Source organism: Rattus norvegicus, chromosome 8 (assembly GCF_021556685.1).
Source record: "Rattus norvegicus strain SHRSP/BbbUtx chromosome 8, alternate assembly SHRSP_T2T, whole genome shotgun sequence".
Taxonomy (NCBI): domain Eukaryota; kingdom Metazoa; phylum Chordata; class Mammalia; order Rodentia; family Muridae; genus Rattus; species Rattus norvegicus.
The window spans coordinates 84,058,009-84,069,353 of record NC_141541.1 but is presented as its reverse complement, the minus strand read 5'-3'; the positions used below and the strand labels follow the sequence as shown (position 1 = coordinate 84,069,353).

Genomic DNA, 11,345 nt, shown 5'->3' with positions numbered 1-11,345 from the left:
ACCCAGGGTTGACCTCTGGGCTCCATATACACATACATATATGAGCATTCGCATGTGTGCACGTGCAAGACACACACATGCACATGCATAGGGCAGGGGTGTCAAAACTTGCAGGGTGGTACAGGCCTGTCACACCAAACTTGGAAGGTGGAGGCAAGTTCAGGAGTTCAAGGTTTCCTTTAGCTAGAAACCAAGTTGGAAGGCAGTATGAGTTACATAAGACCTTGTCTCAAAAGAAGAAATTCTGACAGGTTATATTAAGTCATTGGTATGACTGTATTCTTTTTTTTTTAAAGACATGAACAATAAATTTGAACTTCGTTACCTTGCTTGTTTGTTGGTTGGTTGATTGGTTGTTGTTGTTGTTTACATTTTTAAACACAGCCTTTGCAATAGACAAGGCTGGCCCTTAAGACCTGACTCTCCTGCCTCTGCCTCCCAAGTGCCCAAACTAAAGGCATACCGTCAGACACGCATGGTTTGTTTCATTGTTGCTGTTTGTTTTGTGGTTTGTTTGGCTGTTTTGTTTTGTTTTGCTTTGTTTGAGACAGGGTCTCACTATGTAGCCCTGAGTTCCTGGGACTCTCTGTGTAAAACAGACTAGACTTAAACTCACTGATATCATCCTACCTCTGCCTCCTAAGTACTGGGATTAAAGGCATGGGCCACCACGTCAAACTGGTATTTTGATTTTTGAAATAGCATTTCACACTGTAACCCAGGATATTCTGTACTTTACTGTGTAGCCCAGGTCAGCCTTAATTTCTCAGCAATGCCTGATTCACTACTAAGTGCAGGAATTACAGAAGCGTACTTGTAAGCCAAGCTTCTTATTAATGTCTGTCTGTCTGCCTGTATGCTTGTTTGTCGTTCTGAGACAGGGTCTCTGCAGCCCAGGTTGACCCTAAACTTACTATGCATCTGAGGGTAGACTTGATCCTGTGATCTTCCTCCTTCCACCTCCCAAACATTAGAATTATAGGTGTGTGCCACCAAACCTAGCTTATTGATTACTAATATTAAAAATAAGAATGCTAGGAGTAACGGAGAGGCATCAATCAGAACTCTACCAATTTTTTTTTCCGGAGCTGGGGACCGAACCCACGGCCTTGTGCTTGCTAGGCAAGAGCTCTACCACTGAGCTAAATCCCCAACCCCGAGAGGCATCAATCAGGACGTAAAATGAATAGATAAATAATTAATGGAGAAAAATTAGGAAAGTTAAATAAGTAACCTACTTTACACATTTGTATATCCATTGACATCTACCCGATTCTAGCCCTCGTGGGACACACAGAGGTTGACCAGATGTTCTTTTTTCTTGGCTGTCTTTTCTATAATTTCAATATCTTTCTAGAGCCCACACAAGGCTCTCTGTCTCTGCTTAGACTGACAACTATGATGGCAGTGTAAGAAATCATTTCTGTGTCTTCTTCATTCCACAGACTGCTTCTGGCGTAATGATCCATTCATTGTCTTACACGCAGCCCTTTCTTTATGGAGGACCATGACATAGCCACAGAAGATAGTTGGCTACCAGGTATCTTTGCCTCTCTCTCCTCCAGTCTGAGCAAAGTTGCCCCGTTATCTTTAGTTCATGCCTATACCACCTTTCTCTAGTAAAACTGTTGATCTGATCTGTAAACAGCCCCATTTTTATTTAGAAAAAGGCTATGACTTGTAATAAATGTACGACATAGAAAGGTCAGACATCCTATCTGTTATTCAGGACATTTGGCACTATGAAAGCATAGGAAAACTCGAGAACATTATTTAAGTTGGTTTGGCCACACCTCCAGTTCTTTTCATTCTGACAAGGGGGTCCGGGGTTATAACTGACCGTGAAACTCTGGTGTCTCTCTACCGCCATGCTATTCCTGTGTCCACCACCATAGTTTCCAGAGCAGTAAAAGGCCAGCTTTTATCCTCTGACTCAGCCACCTGCTGGCCTGTTTTTTGTTGTTTATTTTAATGCTCGTGTTAGTCGTGTGGGGGTGCCCTAGGAAGACAGAAAAAGGCATAGAATACTCCAGAGTTGTTGCAGTCTGTCTCGTGTAGGTGCTGGGAACCACACTTGTTTCCTCTGGAAGCATCATCAAGTTCTGTTAATGACTGATCCACATCCCTAGCCATCCCAGTTCTGAAATGTACAAAGGAAAATGCTGGGGTGGCCGGAGCAGAAGCGGAGAACAACGTTCTTGATGACTGGTGAAGCCGGACAAGCCTGAGTAAATCCTATTACGTCTCTTGAATGATTCTGTACTGATTTAAAAAAAAAAAAAATCCTCTGTTCATCCCATGGGACCGTCACAAAAATAAAACAAAAACAGGAATAGGAAGGTCTATTTTCACACACATGAAAAGTTGCTGTTATTATTTTCAACTTTAGAGTCTCTTCTGCAGTGTGGCTTTTATTTCAGCCATGTGACTGCTGCATACACCACTCCAGACAGCAGTCATTCAAGTTCACTCTCATCCGTCCTTTGTCTACTGTGGATCCCGTCAGCCCTGGGACGTCCATCTCTTTAGTTCACGTGCCTGCACTAATCCCAACATAACACAGATCCCCCATACAGGGAAACACGGCACGGAGCACTTGGATAACAAAACAAAACTGAGGCTGTAACTGTCACGTACCCTTCAAAGGTTATACTCGAAATACCCAACAAGGAATCAAAGGGAGAGAGAGACCTGATCGAGATAGAAAATGCTTCTGTTGTGTGTATGGTTATACGTATCTGTAATCCCAAGCCCCAGGAAACAAAATCAGGGAGACTGTGAGTTTAAAGAGTGGCCTAGGCTACATAGTAAGACCCTGCTCGTCCTCAAAAATAAGATTCTGGAAGGAACCCGTGTGCTAGGTACTTCCACAATCAGGGATTTGTCCCGTTCAACTTTCATGCCCCAGAAACAAGATAATATTCTGTGGTTCCTAAGAATCAGACAGAGGGGGGCTGGAGAGATGGCTCAGCGGTTAAGAGCACTGACTGCTCTCCCAGAGGTCCTGAGTTCAAATCCCAGCAACCACATGGTGGCTCACAACCATCTGTAATAAGATCTGATGCCCTCTTCTGGTGTGTCTGAAGACAGCTACAGTGTACTCACATATATAAAATAAATAAATAAATCTTTTTTTAAAAAAAAGAATCAGGCAGAGGGAAACAGACACTTGAGTACACATTCGTTGGTAGGGGTAGAGGTTGGACTGCTTAATAGATCCACAGTAATAAACTCAGGGAGTTTTAACTTCTACCCAGGCCAGAGATGCAGTTCTTTGGCCTAGCACTTTTTGTAGGACTCTCCCATCAGAGACTGCATCCAAAGAATGTCGTTTGTAACCACAGTGAAGAACTCCTTAGTGTGTGTGCTTTTAGTACAGACAGACCTGTGGTAGTTGACTCCCGCGTCGCATCTTTAAGTTGTAAACATATTATAGGGAATGAGTCTCGAATCCAATGTCCAGTGTGAAGCCATCGTGTAGGTGTCAGTTCCCCAACACTCCCAAACCAAAACTTATATCAAGCTCCCTAAACCCCAGCTAGCTTCCCTCCCCTCTCAAGCAATTAACCCATCTAGTCCTTCCCACACCTACACCCAGCCAGTAAATCCTAGGACAGGCCTGGTCTGTTCCTGAGTTTGGTCAGAAGTGGGCCTTCATGAGGCTGCCCAGAAAGATGCTCGCTTGTCCACAGTCTAGCCAAGCCTCTGCATTCACTGCGTCAGTGATCCTGAGCATGTCCACAGAGCCTACCCAGCTTCCCCCAAGCCCAGGCTCCACCTGCTTCGCAGCGCGCTGGCGCACAAAGCTCTAGATTCTACGGGAGGACCCTGAGAGGCCAGCGTGTCATCAGTAGACTCAGCGGCCCGGGCAGGGGTCCTGTCCCAGTGTGGCCACCGCGCGTCGCCGGAACTACGCTTCCCAGGCTGCCCCGCTGCAGCCGCGCGCCCCGCGCCCCGCGCCGCGCCGGGCCGGGAGCCGCCTGTTGATCTCAGCTCTAGACCGGGGCTACGGCAACGCCCCTGATTGTCGGACCCGCGTACTCCGGGCTCTAAGGCTGCTGGCCAGGACCTTCCGCTTCGGGATGGGCGCAAGCAAGGGTGAGAATCCGGGGCAGAAAGGGACTGTCCGGGCAGCCTGTCTGAAGCACCCCGGTCCGCCGCTTAGCGTGTCCGCGGGAAGATGCTCCATGGCGTGGCGCGCGGCCAAGTGCAGCCCGCATCGGCTTGCACCCGAGCTGCGGGTGCGCTGGGTAGCTGGGGACAGCGCTCAGCGGCCGGGGATGCGTGTGGTTACGGATTGCACTGTGCCCTGCAGCCCCGCAGCCCCTCAGCGCCGCAATCCACGCGCAGATGCAGAGAGGGCGCGGTCTCCGGTCGCTCGGGGCTACAGAACTGGTGTTTTCCACGTTAGGCTTTGTTTCCCATTTTTCTTTCTCCTGTGAACGTGTCTGTGATAAGCTCCCAGGGTCTCCAGCATCTCGCGGCCTCATTTGAGCAGGAGCCTGGGAAGGGAGGAGTCGGGCCGGCATCTTTTCTGAGATCCCGGGAGCTGTCACAAGGACGCATCAGCCTTCAGAAAGCCTCCCTGGACAGGTCCCAGACAATCTTGTCTTATTCTTCCCGGTTAAAATCATGCTGGTATGTGTCTTTCCGAGGTTTCCTTGCTTTAGCCTGTTAGCCTGCAAAAATATTTTTTTTAGGGAAAACATGATAATAAAGGGCTCTGGGAATTTTTACTTTAAAATAGTAGAAGGTGGAAGGTGATGCGGCTAAAATGCAAATTACAAGAACATCACCGTTTCTCCGGCGCCTATTAAATATCTGGTTCACCATGCGCTTGGAAAAAGAGAAAAAAGAATATCAGAGAACGTATTACAAAAGCATGGTTTCCATAGCAGCACCACCATCTAGGAGCTGAAGGCTCCTGGGCCAGACCCCCCTCGCTTCTCTGAGCTGCAGTCTCCGTGTAAAATGGGATATTTGGTAAAACGGTCTCTGAATCTCTTTTCTTCCTAGATGCTTGCTTGTGTCGAGGTACTGAAATGCCAGAGTGTTTAACACTTTTACAAAAAGCTTGATGGGAACAGAACGAACAGTTTCCCGTTAAAAAAGGAGGATTTTTTTCCCCAAGGGTTAGCCAGTTTTGTTTTGTTTTGTTTTAAACACACCCGATCCCCTCTGTTTTCTTCAGTCTAAGCTCAATAAATATCTCAAAGGTTTGGTTTTCGCGTTAACATGAATTGGCAGGCCACGGTGTGGCGGTTTTGTTTGCAGAAGGCAATGCGATCAGCTGATAAAGGTTAGTGGCTCCCTAGGGCTGAGTCTGAGCTGTCAAATGTGCTCGGCAAGAAGGTGGGGGAGGAGACTCCAGCAAGCAGTAGGCAAAGAGAACATACAGTGAGGAGAGAGAGCGGTACTGACTGACGATGGGTTATTGTGTGAAATGTGAATTCACAATAGAAGGGCTGAGAGACACACTGTACAACACTGACCTAATTCACCAACGGGTACAAAACCTTTGAGTGAAGTGTGAGCATCTTCATGTTATCTCAGAGCATCTTACCGAGGGAGCAGGTGCCTTCACACTGCAGAGATTAGGAGCTCTCTACCAGCCTCCAAAGGTCAAGGCAGTACCTCGAGTGGGTCTCCTGCTGTAAGAAGACCATCATTTCACCCATATAGCATTCCAGCCTATATAATGCAGGGGTAGGGGAACAGCTATCATAGTTGGAAATACAGGTAACTGTGCATTGGTGTATGTGAGCCTTGACTCCTACATGAGAACATAATAGTTGTAAAAGATCATTTTGGGGGGACAGGATGTGATGGGGCCTGTCTTAATCCCAGCAGGCAGATCTTTGTGAGTTTAAGGCCAGCCTGGTCTACATAGTGTGTTCCAGGGCAGCCCGGCAACGTGAAACCCTGTCTCAACCTTACGTTCAAAATAAAGAAATAAATAGAAATAATTTGAAGATGTCCAGGTAACCTGAATATGCACTGTATGTTAGATAATATAGAATGACTGTTCTTGGGTACAGTAAAGGTATTGTAGTAAGGAGATTGTTGTAATTTTTTTTGAATTTTAAATATTTTTAAATGCCTTTACTTATTATTTGACACAATGTATCTTCATTCTATCCATTCCTTCTTAGCCCCCATTATGTCCCCTTCCCACCTTCGTGACTTTGCTGCTGCTGCTGCTGCTGCTGACCTATTAAATCCTAGCAGCCACAGCTGCTGTGGGTTTGTGAGTGCAGCCACTGTGTCGCATCTAGAAGACTATTTTGCCACACTCCTCCCCATCCTCCAGCTCTCACATTCTTCCCACTCCCTCTTAGGTGATGCTCCCCGTGTGGTTGATACAGATGTTCCACTTAGGGGTGAGCGTCAAGCGTCACTTATCCTCAGCACGTCAGCCATGACGAGTCTGCACTCACTGTTGCAGGAATCGTCTCTGGCCAGCGTTGAGAGCGGCGCGAACGTAGCCATTAAGTATTTAGAAGACGGTCTGACGACATGTCCATTTAGCAAAACAGCAGTCGTAGGTTCCCCTCATGGAGGGCCTATAACCTCCCAAGCCATGGTCTTTTGACCAGGCATGAATTCCCTTAATCCAGTCGGGAACTGGTTGGCTGCCCCGCCCCCATAACTGCATTGTGCCATTGTGCCAGTAAGCACACCTTGCCTAGCAGGTCAATGTGAAAGCATTAGAGTTCACTGTTTGGATTATCCATTGGTGACAGCCTACAGAGCACCTCTGAGAGTGTGAACGATTTGGATTTTAGAGATAAAGCACATTGGTATCTACAACACTCAGCAGAACAGTCTGTGGTGGTAGAGCGAGTTCAGGACAGGCATGAGAGCCCGTGGGCCAAGAAGAGAAGTGCAATGTACAGCTGGATTTTGTTCCACTCTTTTGTAAATTTGAACCTTTTTCGTCTTTCTTTCCTTTCTTTCTTTCTTTCTTTCTTTCTTTCTTTCTTTCTTTCTTTCTTTCTTTCTTTTTTGCTTTAGGAGACAGTTTCTCTGGCTGCCCTTGAGTTAGCTGTTTAGACCAGGCTAGCCTTGAACTTAGAGATTCATCTGCCTCTGCCTCCCAAGTCCTAGGCCTAAAGGTGTGTACCACCACCACCTGGCTTAGATTTGAACTTTTTAAATAAGAAATCGGGAGTGAATTTTTTTTTTAAAAGCGACGCAAACAGTAGAAAAGGCTACAGAGGGCTTCGGGGATATCGCCAGGCTGCTGGAGTGAGTCTGACAGAAAGTTCTTAACTCCAGTCTCCCAAGCAAGACGTAAAATCTTCCCAGAGATGTTAATGGAGTCAGAAAAAAATTTGCTTCCTTTGGCTCTTCTTGATCATTTATGCTTAAGAGACGAATCCTCTGGCTCTAACTCAAAATGTCATCATATACTTGGTATCTTTGGGAAATTTGTCATAGAAAACCACCCCCCACCAAGGCCTTTTTATAAACTGTCACAGTGTTTGCATGTAACCAGAGGTAATCTCCTGAGATAAGGCCTTCCGGAACTACTTATACCTAACAAAATGTAACTCTGCAGCCTTGTGGGCTGTTTCTATGGAATGACAACAAAAGGTATACACAGTAGAGACACTCTAGGAATGAACCCAGAGTCTTCCCAGCACTCTACCACTGAACTATAGCCTGACATTTTTTAAAAAGATAATTTGACCTGCAGTTGATTAAAGTAGTGATGTGGAAGTCACAGTTATCAGTGCAGCCTCTGTGTTGGGTAATTCCCAACCCTCAATAATTCTTGCCCTAGCTAAGAACTACCCTGAAAGGATTCCCTCCTCGACACCAATGCAGGATTGGAGCTTGAAGATGAGGCCCACGCATGCTAGGCCAGTGTTCTACCACTGAGCCACAGCTGAAACCTTCTTCTGTTTGGTTGGTTTGTTGGTTGGTTGGTTCATTAGTTGGTGGATTTTTTCTATTGCTGGTAGTAATTTTTTGTTTGGTTGATTGGTTGTTTTGGGGGACTGGTGTTGAGACAGGGTTTCTCTCGGTAATCCTTGCTGTCCTGGAACTCGATCTGTAGATCAGGCTGGCCTTGAACTCAGAGATCTGCCTGCCTCTGCCTCCTAAGTGCAGGGATAGAAGGTGTGCGCCACCATGCCTAGCCTCAGCCTTCTTTGTTTTTTATTCTGATTAAGGTCTCAACAAGTTGTTCAGGCAAATCTTGAACTCTTGATCCTTCTGCCTCGCCCTCCTGGGTGGCTTAGGTGACTGCTCCCAGGGTCCAGCTGTCTTTTTCCCTTTCACATCTGGGATCTGTGGCAGTATGTAAGGAAGTCTGAGAATGTAAGTTCTAGCTAGCATCTAATGGTAGTTCATTTTACTTTGGGTTAGAAAATGCTGGGGAAGTAACTGGTTTAGTTTCTGACAGAACATAAATAGTAGAGTTCCCTCTTTGTCATTTTGTGAGTAAATCACATTGAAACCTTGTGTAAAAGGTTATATGGGCTTATAGACTATACCTAGTTCAGAGAAAGTTCTAGAAGGTATGTGAAGAAAACTTTCTACTGCAAACTAAAAAAAACAATAAACTCTTAAGACACCACCAGGTACGATAGCTTATGTCACAGAGATGGGGAGACTCATCATGTGTTCCAGGCTAGCCTGGTCTACATAGTGAGTTTCAGGCTAGTTAAGGCTACAGAGTGAGGCCTGACCTAAACTTTTAAATACATACATGCATGCATGCATGCATACATACATACATATATACATACAATGCTTCATTTAGTCACTGATACAAACCCCTTTTGTTCAATATTAATTTTTCTATAACTAGATCTCGTGTGTGTGTGTGTGTGTGTGTGTGTGAGAGAGAGAGAGAGAGAGAGAGAGAGAGAGAGAGAGAGCGCTCATTTAAAGCATACAGGATGCATGTTTACTTGGATATTTGTCTGTAGTGATGTATGTTTGTTTTTCTGTGACTCTCAGCTGTTGTGCTTCCAAACATTTAGAATATTAGTGTTACCAGAGAAACTATCTAATCAGATCCAGAAAAGCTGGTTTACTTGTCATGGTCAGATCTTTTTAGGAGTTAATGACCACTGAGTTCTTGGATCTGGAGGTAGGGAGGCAAATTCTGTAGAATATGGTATACAGTGTTTTCCAAGCTCCATATGGGCATTTTGAAAAACTGGCTAACATTGAGTGGAACTAACTTTGGGAAATTCTACCTTCAATGTATCTTTGAGTAGATGGCCAAATATTCTTATAAGTAAGTACAGATCATAAATACTGTCATCTGTATTTCTCATTACTTGGAAGGCCAGAATTCAGACTTCAGTTTCTAGTTTTCATGAATCATTTGACCCTAATATTCTTTCCTAACCTTAATTTCCTCTCTTTCTTCCTATAAACTCTTCTGATTATTTTTTTATTATCAATTATTTTTATTTTTAGTATGCCAAAAAGAGTCGATTATAATGCAGCTGAATGTGGTGGTACAAGCCTTTAATCCCAGCACTCAGGACACAGAGTTCCTGAGTTCCAGGACAGCATTTTCTAAATAATGAATTGAAGGCTAGCCAGGACTACCTAGTGAAACCTTGTCCTTAAACAACAGAAAACAAACAAACAAAAACCATTCAGTTATATACACAACTGTGAAGGCTTTTCGACTGTGTAAAGGGAGAGGTATTTCTGGCTCATCAACAGGGCTGGAACTGTCTCTTCTCCCTCTACAGCCAGTTTGAGTTCCTTGAAGTCCTGTATTTCAGCACATCCTTCCTGAGAACTGTAACTGTTTTTTTTTTGTTGTTTTTCTTTTTTTTTTCTCTTATATTTTCAACCTTCCTGTTTGAGTATCAACATTACTCTATCAGTTGGGTATGGTGGCACAAGCTTTAATCCCAACACTCAGGAAACTGATGCAGGAGGATCCCAATGTCAAGGCCTGCCTGGGATGAATAGCAAGTTCCAGGCCAGCCTCTGCATAATGATATCTTGGTTTTGTTTTGTTTTCTTTTCTTTTCTTTTCTTTTCTTTTTTTTTTTTTTTTCGGAACTGGGGACCGAACCCAGGGCCTTGCGCTTGCTAGGCAAGCGCTCTACCACCGAGCTAAATCCCCAACCCCATGATATCTTGTTTTAACTCTGCCTCTCACCCTGCAAGGAGGAAAGAGGTGATTGGAGGGAAGGAAAGGGAAGGAAAAAGGAAAGGAAAGGAAAGGAAGAATGACTCTCCTAGTAATTATTTCTTTCATGTGTGTTACCTGGCTCCGTGAATGACAGCTAGGTTGGTGGAAAGGTTGACTCTAGGACTGTGAGCTAACAGTTTCTGAAGCATGATGTAAGACCAGTCCTGCCAAGCCTAGACATGAAAACACCTCCAAGTTGGCACCCCAGCCCTGAGGAAGAGCCAAAACGCCCCTCATCAGATAACTTGGAGGTCTCTGGAGTCTTGTGAATATGGCTAGCATGTAATCAGTGTGGATGGGCAGGACAGCACTTTTGTCTATAGACAGCCGTTCTGATTGGCAGTGCCATTGCCCACCAGTTGCTCCATGGCTTGCCTATCATCCTGAGTCAATTTGTAAGCAATCCTGAGTCAAGTTGCACAAGACACCCACGGGTCATAACAAGGCAAAAATCAAAACTTAGCTGATTGGTGCCAAAGAAAAAGAGATAGGTAGATCAAAGACCAAAAGAGCAGGCAGAATCCAGGAAAATAGGAATCACAGGGCAGAAACAGGAAACCCATGGTGTTAGGAAGTTAGAAGTCTTTAAATTCCCAAAGGTGGGATGAGGGACTTATTAAAACCAACATGAAACTGGAGCTGGTGAGACAAGAGGATAGGACAGCATGAGACCCTGTCTTGATGAAGAGGAAGAAGAGGAAGAGGAAGAGGAAGAGGAAGAGGAAGAAGAAGAAGAAGAAGAAGAAGAAGAAGAAGAAGAAGAAGAGGAGGAGGAGGAGGAGGAGGAGGAGGAGGAGGAGGAGGAAGAGGAAGAGGAAGAAGAAGAAGCCGCCGCCGCCGCCGCCGACGACAATGATGACAACAATAATACAGCTGGAAAAGTAGCTCAGCAGTTAAGAGCACTTTTTGCTCTTGCAGAGGACCTGGGTTTGGTTCCCAGCACCCACATGGCAGCTAACAACTGTCTGTAATCCCAGTTCCAGTTCAACACCTTCTGGTGTCCTTAGACACTGTACACACACATGGCCCATTTATATGTATATATGTGTGTATGTATACATATATGCAGGCATAAATACTCATATACAAAAATAAATTAATATTTAAAATAAAGACAACAGCAGTAACATCAGTCAGTTAAAAAAACAGAAAGGCTGAAATACAAGGTAAA

General features: G+C 45.0%; 1 protein-coding gene across 1 annotated transcript in view; it reads left to right on the top strand.

The window, feature by feature from the left end:
• Window positions 1–3,810: 3,810 nt before the first annotated feature.
• The window catches only part of Tmod2 (tropomodulin 2), a 49,013-nt gene continuing 41,478 nt past the window's right edge, over window positions 3,811–11,345 (top strand). The window contains exon 1 of the mRNA XM_087563503.1: window positions 3,811–4,098. The gene's annotated coding sequence lies outside the window, so the exon portion shown is untranslated. The remainder of the gene's footprint in view (window positions 4,099–11,345) is intronic.